An 8,469-nucleotide genomic window follows, 5' to 3' on the forward strand; every position below is an offset into this window, starting at 1 on the left:
TCATATCTTTCAAGGGATAAACTTTGCCAATCTCACTTTATGGCAGGGTGATTAAACCATTTTGATTTCTTTTAACACTACTGGGGACTCTCTCTGGCTACCTGCCTGCCTGTCTACCTTTTGCAAATAATTTCAGAACATTACCAAAGGATTACTATAAATTTGAGTGAATCATTTAACTATTTTTCAGGTACACAATTCATTTAAGAGGCTTTGGATTCTGGACAGCCTGAATTCTACTTCTTTTTTAATAAATTTATTTATTTATTTATTTCTGGCTGCATTGGGTCTTCGTTGCTGCGCGTGGGCTTTCTCTAGGGCCGGCGAGCGGGGGCTACTCTTCATTGCGGTGCGCAGGCTTCTCATTGCGGTGGCTTCTCTGGTTGTGGAGCATGGGCTCTAGGTGCGTAGGCTTCAGTAGTTTTGGCACATGGGCTCAGTAGTGGTGGCTCGTGGGCTCTAGAGCACAGGCTCAGTAGTTGTGGCACATGGGCTTAGCTGCTCTGTGGCATGTGGGATCTTCCCGGACCAGGGCTCAAACCCGTGTCCCCTGCACTGGCAGGCAGATTCTTAACCACTGCACCACCAGGGAAGTCCCCTGAATTCTATTTCTGCAGGCGGTATTTCCATCAATGAAAAGCTGCTGGGTTTTTAAAATCAGGTAAGTCCAGTTTTACATCCAAGAGTATACAAAAAAGGTCATCAGTCTTGGCAGTTGAACTTTTGAGAAGGAAGAAAAAATTAAATATCACTAAGCAGAGATATGTTATTTTTTCTCTGTGTTTGGATCTCTTGGATCTCTTTTTCCAATTCATGTTTTTTTTAATGATAAGTTGAGATAGGTGGGTACCTTTACTTTTGGAGTTGGCCTTGCTCTTTGAGATTCTCTGCAGAAAGAAAGTCTGGAAGAGTCTGATCAGGCTCTCTTCTTATTTAATTTTTATGTTAAAGGTCCAAGAGTCTCCAGGCTTACACACATTCCAACCCAGTTGCTCTTTGTTGGTGAGCAGACAACAAAATTTTGAGAAAATTGCCTAGATATCAACAGACGATACACTTTCTTGCTATTTATTCCATAATATATATGGCGTAAAAGGCTGGTTTAAGATTCAGATTCAAGACCTCCTTTTCTTACCTCCCTAACCCCAAATTTCAGGGCAATAAATGCTACTATAAGAACTTGAAAGAGTCCATGTATTTTGCAAGTGCCTATCTTACTCTTGTCTATACTTTCACTCAGAATATCGTCTGGGTTTTAATATTAATATAACCAAGGAACATATGTACATAAATAAACAGCACTGAAGTCTTTGGAATATAGTTTAGGATAAGAACCTTGCTTCTTTTATACTATCATTCAGTTTATTAAATAAACATTGACATTTATGTCAGAGAGCGTTCTGAATTTGTTTTCCCTCTAAGAGTTTTATAGTATCCGGTCTTACATTTAGGTATTTAATCCTAAATACCTAAATACCTAAATTTTGAGTTTATTTTTGGTGTATGGTGTTAAAGAGTGTTCTAATTTCCTTTTTTTACATGTAGCTGTCCAGCTTTCCTAGCACCATTTATTGAAGAGACTGTCTTTCATCCATTGTATAGTATTGCCTCCTTTGTCATAGATTAACTGACCATAGGTGCGTGGGTTTATTTCTTGGCTTTCTATCCTGTTCCATTGATCTGTATTTCTGTTTTTGTGCCAGTACCATATTGTTTTGATGACTGCAGCTTTGTAGTGTAGTCTGAAGTCAGGGATCCTGAGTCCTCCCGCTCTGTTTTTCTTTCTCAAGATTGCTTTGGCTATTTGGGGTCTTTTGTGTCTCCATACAAATTTTAAGATTTTTTCATTCCAGTTCTGTGAAAAATTCCATTGGTGATTTGATAGGGATTGCATATAATCTGTAGATTGCCTTGGATACTACAGTTGTTTTGACAGTATTTATTCTTCCAATCCAAGAACATGGTATATCTTTCCATCTGTGTCACCTTTGACTTCTTTCATCAGTGTTTTATATAGTTTTCAGAGTATAGGTCTTTTGTCTCCTTAGGTAGGTTTATTCCTAGATATTTTATTCTTTTTGATGTGACGGTAAATGGGTTGTTTAATTTCTCTTTCTAATCTTTCATTTTTAGTGTATAGAAATGCAACAGACTTCCATGTATTAATTTTGTATCCTGCAACTTTACCAAATTCATTGATGAGCTCTAGTAGCTTTCTGGTAGCATCTTTAGGATTTTCTATGTATAGTATCATGTCATCTGCAAACAGTGACAGTTTTACTTTTTCTTTTCCAGTGTGGATTCCTTTTATTTCTTTTTCTTCTCTGATTGCCATGGCCAGGACTTCCAAAACTATGTTGAATAAAAGTGGTGAGAGTGGACATCCTTGTCTTGTTCCTGACAATGCTTTCAGCTTTTCACTGTTGATTATGATGTTAGTTGTAGGTTTGTCATATACGGCCTTTATTATGTTGAGGTAAGTTCCGTCTATGCCTACTTTCTGGAGAGTTTTTATCATAAATGGATATTGAATTTTCTCAAAAGCTTTTTCTGCACCTATTGAGATGATCATATGGTTTGTGTTCTTCAATTTGTTAATGTGGTGTATCACACTGATTGATTTGAGATACTGAAAAATCCTTGCATCTCTGGGATAAATACCACTTGACCATGGTGTATGATCCTTTTAATGTATTGTTGGATTTGGGTTACAAGTATTTTGTTGAGGACCCATCTCCCAGAGTAATGGAAATAAAAAATAAATAAACAAATGGGACCTAATTAAACTCAAAAGCTTTTGCACAGCAAAGGAAACCGTAAACAAAACAAAAAGACAACCCATAGAATGGGAGAAAATATTTGCATACATTGAGACTGACAAAGGATTAGTCTCTAAAATTTACAAACAGATGATGAGGCTCAGTATCATAAAACCAGACAACGCAATCAAAAAATGGGCAGAAGACCTACATAGACATTTCTCCAAATGGCAGATGGCTAAGAAGCATATGAAAAGATGTTCAATATCGTTAATTATTAGAGAAATGCAAGTCAAAACTACAATGGGATATCACCTCACACCAGTCAGAATGGTCATCAACAAAAAAATCTACAAACAATAAATGCTGGAGAGGATGTGGAGAAAAAAGAACCCTCCTAGCCCGTTGGTGGGAATGTAAATTGGTACTGCCACTATGGAGTATAGTATGGAGGTTCCTTAGGAAAGTAAAAACAGAGCTACCATGTGATCCAGCAATCCTACTCCTGGGCATATATCCAGTGAAAAACATGGTTCGAAAGGATACATGCACCCCAATATTCACTGCAGCACTGTTTACAATAGCCATGACATGGAAGCAACCTCAATGTCCACTGACAGAATGGATAAAGAAGATGTGGTACATATATACAGTGGAATGTTACTCAGCCATTAAAAAGAATGAAATAATGCCATTTGCAGCAACATGGATGGACCTGGAGATAATCATCCTAAGTGAAGTAATTCAGATAAAGACAAATATATGATATCGCTTATATGTAGAATCTAAAAAAAATTATACAAACGAACTTACTAACAAAACAGAAACAGACTCACAGACTTAGAAAATGAACTTACGGTTACCAAGGGGGAATGGTGGGGTGGGGGGAGGGACAGATTGGGAGTTTGGGATTGACATATACACACTGCTATATTTAAAAAAATAACTAACAAGGACCTACTGTATAGCACAGGGAACTCTGCTCAATATTCTGTAATAACCTAAGTGGGAAAATAATTTGAAAAAGAACAGATACATGTATAACTGAATCACTTTGCTGTATACCTGAAACTAACACGACATTGTTAATCAACTGTACTCCAATATAAAATAAAAATTTTTTTAAAAAGCATTGACAGAGTTGTCTATTATGTACATGCCATTAGAGATATCTTACTTGTAAGGCTTAATCTGTGTCAGACAGTCTTCTATGAAAAAGTTAATGTTATAGCAAATCAAAAGACAGGTTTCAATATTATTCCCATTTTAAAGATGTTAAAAACGAGATATGGAGACATTAATTGCCTCTCCCAAGGTAACAGAATTAATAAAATGGGGAGTTGGGATCTGAACTCAGGCAATCTGGTTCTAGAATACTTATTTTGACCACTGAACAATGGAAGATGAACATTACATAGTTTTGTTTCATGTTTTTCCCCCTTGAGAACATTACAATCTATTGATGACAAAGTTTAGGTATGAGATGATCCTTCTAATGACAGATGTCTTCTTTTATTACTATGCTTGCTGCATCACTATTCATTACCTCTCTATCCATCCCAGAATCACAGGCTCTCTAGGATACTATCCCAGACAGACATGACCAATCCTAGTTTTTCAACAGAGGAGTTTGGGAAGTGAATCTTCTTACTAATCCCATATTTCTTCTTACTAATCTTACTAAAAGTAATCCCATGCTTACTATTTGCATTCTTTTTCATGAACATACATTCCTCAGGCTGCAGATTCGTCTCTCATTTGCTCTCAAGTATTATAATATATAAACATTAAAATAAGTATTATTAAACACTGTTATTTATTTTGGTTTTCTTTCAAGGATATTCCCACATTTCTTATTGGGTAACTACATATTTATTCAATCCTATCTCATGAATCTTTTCTTAAGTTAATTTTAGAGTTCAGAATTGGACATTATTCTTTAGTCTAGTTGTACTCAGTCTAAGGTACAGGAGAAAGACTGCCTCTGGTTTTCCAAGTACCATGTAAATATTTATTGATCCCAATATTTGATTACTTTTCTAGCAAGGAAATTTGCCAAACTTGCAAACTTTCTAGCAAGTTTGCCAAACTTGTCTTTACTATGTAACTAAATATGTTTGCTTAATTTTATGACTGGCAGAAATTATTTTCATTTCATTTTTATACAATTTGAGAGGCTGTTCTTCCAAAATTACACATTTATCTCTATGTCTACTGAAATGCATCTTTTAAGATTTTTAACAAGTTGAATTCTTTACCAATGGCATTTTAAAATGTCTTACTCCAAACAATGCTTTTCAAAAGTACTAGCTATAAATTTAGACGTAGTTAATTAAGATAGAATTAACATTTTAAATGTAAGAATACTCTATTTCAGTAAAACATAACTTTGTATTATAACTAATATAAGTCGGTACACTGCAGTATAAAGATTTTCTAATATTTTGGAAATCATAATGATGGAATTAGCTGTGTAGCTTTATAAATCTTGCCTAAACACTCTGAGTAAATTAAGATATTAGACTAGATAACCCCTTAAGATAATTTGATATGTTATCAATGCCAGTCTATCCACATAATGTCCATGTACATGTATAAAATATAATTTCCTAAACCATTATTTTATTTAAACTATTCTTAATAATGCCAGCTTGTACATAAAACTATATAGTTTGAGGGAATTATCCATCATGTGGAGCTTTGTGAAGTAATTCAAACCATCATGGAGCCACTCAGAAATTTCACAGTATGATCTCACCACATCTAATGCCAGAAAATAAAAATGGACTAAACTAAAATAATGATATTAAGAATTGTCTCTGAATTTATCTTACATCAATATCTGCCACCTGACACTTGACATTTTTTATTATCCTTCTTCTGATTGTGATAAAATCTTTTAGACAAGATGCTCTCCTGAGTTGATTCATACACTCTTGTTTCCTATCCTTCTTGATACTGCATTTGAAAGAAAAACTTAAGAAGTTTTACTTACTTTCTCTTGTTTCAGCACCTCTATTGTACTGTGTCTTGGCACATTCTGTTCTCTCTGAGTAAAATACTTTTCCTCCCCTTAGATCTGTGTCTTCTCAGACTGAGAAGCAATATATTTACAGTTGTTGTGATTACTATATGAGTTAGTATATTGGAACAGTACCTGATGTATATGTGATATGTAACTGTTAGAGAAAAGGGGGGAAAGCTACATTAAAATAATGTGGCATACCCCTTTCTTAGATAGAGTTTGGTGAACAATATTAGAGATCTTGTCATCATATAATACTTGACGGATTTCTTTTTTTTTTAATATAAATTTATTTATTTATTTATTTATTTATTTTTGGCTGTGTTGGGTCTTCGTTTCTGTGTGAGGGCTTTCTCTAGTTGCGGCAAGCGGGGTCCACTCTTCATCGCGGTGCACGGGCCTCTCACTGTCGTGGCCTCTATTGCTGCAGAGCACAGGCTCCAGACGCGCAGGCTCAGTAGTTGTGGCTCACGGGCCTAGTTGCTCCGCGGCATGTGGGCTCTTCCTAGACCAGGGCTCGAACCCGTGTCCCCTGCATTGGCAGGCAGATTCTCAACCACTGTGCCACCAGGGAAGCCCCGGATTTCTTTTTTATCTTCTCTGCTGGACAGTGAGCTACTCGAGAGCTGGTACTATGGCTCATTCATCTCCACATCATCAATGCTTAATACAATGGCACGAATGGAGTTTAGTGGTTTCAAGTAACAGATAAAACTCAGTTGAGAGATCTTAAATTTTATTCATCTGAATTGCTCACCAATAATGTTTGTGAAAAAACCACTTATGTTGAGAGAAGTATAATTACTGCTTCCAAAAGTTCTCCTCGAGCTTAATTCAATTCCATACCAAATTGTTTTTCTTCTCAAAGTAAGATATACTGGGGTACTTGAGATATACTGACTCATATTTAACTTATATTTCTGAATGAATTACATCAGGGGCCCACAAACACTCTTTCTGTAAAAAACCCAATAGTGAATATTAGAGGCTTTGTGGGCCATACAATCTCTGTCACAACTACTCAACTCTGCTGTTGCAGTGAGAAATGAGCCATAGACAATAAATAAATGAATGAGTACAACTGTTCAATCACGCTTTATTTATAAAAATGGGCAATGGGCCAGAATTAGCCTGTGAACCATAGTCCGCTGAGCACCTGGATTAAATCAATAAATTGTTTATACTAAAATCTGCGACTTCACTGCATGGTATCAGGTTAATTGACTTATCTAGTTCTCATTAAGGTATATAAATGCTTTGTCCTCATTTGTTATAATATCTTGTAAAATAAAGAGTTTGGATTAAATCAGTTTCCTCAAAAGGCTATTTCAAAATACATTGATAAGTGCTACTTGAATAAAAATTATGTGATTAATGCATCTAGAATAAAGGCATTTAACTAGTTCTCTTTACTATGTGTTGCAATATTTATTAATATGCTTCAACTTTATAACTGTCTAATTGGAGATACAGTAGTCAATGTCTGCCAAACCTATTTGACAAGAAAACACATTTTCCAATAACCATTTCATTGGATTAGTATCCAAGGGAACGTATCTTGGAGAACACTGGAAAATACGAACACTACTATCCCTTTAAGCTCTGACTTTCTACTTAATATGAAAGTCAAACAATTTTTTTCAGAATATAGTGCCTCAATTATTAGAAATAATGATGGTCACTGTTTCAACAGGGAAGATGGGACCTTTTAACATTTTTAGAATCTTTCCATACGGAGCTTCTTACAATCAATAGGGGTAGTCTCATTTTCTTTCCTCAGAATCTGACCTGATTTCAACCATTTCTGGGGGAAAAAATGTCCTGGTTATTCATTATAATTTATTGTAATCTTTTCTCTTTGTTATCTCTTCTGGGAAAGACTGTAATTATCTTCAAATATTAATTTTTCTCTTCTTTCTTTAGTCTTTGAACTCCCACGTTTTAGTTGAGTAAATGAGGCCCTAGTTGGAGATTATATTCACAGCCTCCATTGCAGCCAGCCTGGAACACGTGTTTAAATTCTGGGAACTAGGATACTGGCTCCTCCCAGGTCACCTTCATTGAATGGAAACTGCTGGTCCTCCATTTCCTCTTCTCCCGTCCGCAGGCTGAGAAGTGGACATGGTTGTGGTGAACCACCTCTGGTCATGTCGCGAGATGAATGGCAGTAGGGGCCTGAACAACAAAGTACAAGAAGCCCCGATGCCTACCTGACCTGATGGAGCAAAAAGACCTATCACCTTGCCACTCCTAGCACATCATGCTTAACACCAAAGAGAAGTAAACTTCTATCTTATTTACACCACTGGCATTTTTTTGATGTAGTTAAACAAATAACCTTAATAATGTACTTTAAAAATGTCAGAATTTGGAATTATTTCTGTTTCTGCTTTATAGTCCACTGTGCTGACTCTGGTCTACTGGTCAGAACTACCAGTCAAACTGGTTTATAACCTTAACCCATACTTTTCCCTGTAGACTGGTAAAACCCTGGTATTACAACTGGACCACTTCAGATGGAACCAACCTAGAGGAAAGTTTGGATTACCTACATGGAATCATAATTTCATAGATTAGGTTCTAGAGGTAGAAACAGAGACATTCTTCTTTTTCTGTGTTTAGTCAGACGGTGGCACATATATTTTATTATCTGCATGTACTTTGGCAGAAACCGCTTCTCCTTCA

Source organism: Eubalaena glacialis, chromosome 4 (assembly GCF_028564815.1).
Source record: "Eubalaena glacialis isolate mEubGla1 chromosome 4, mEubGla1.1.hap2.+ XY, whole genome shotgun sequence".
NCBI lineage: Eukaryota > Metazoa > Chordata > Mammalia > Artiodactyla > Balaenidae > Eubalaena > Eubalaena glacialis.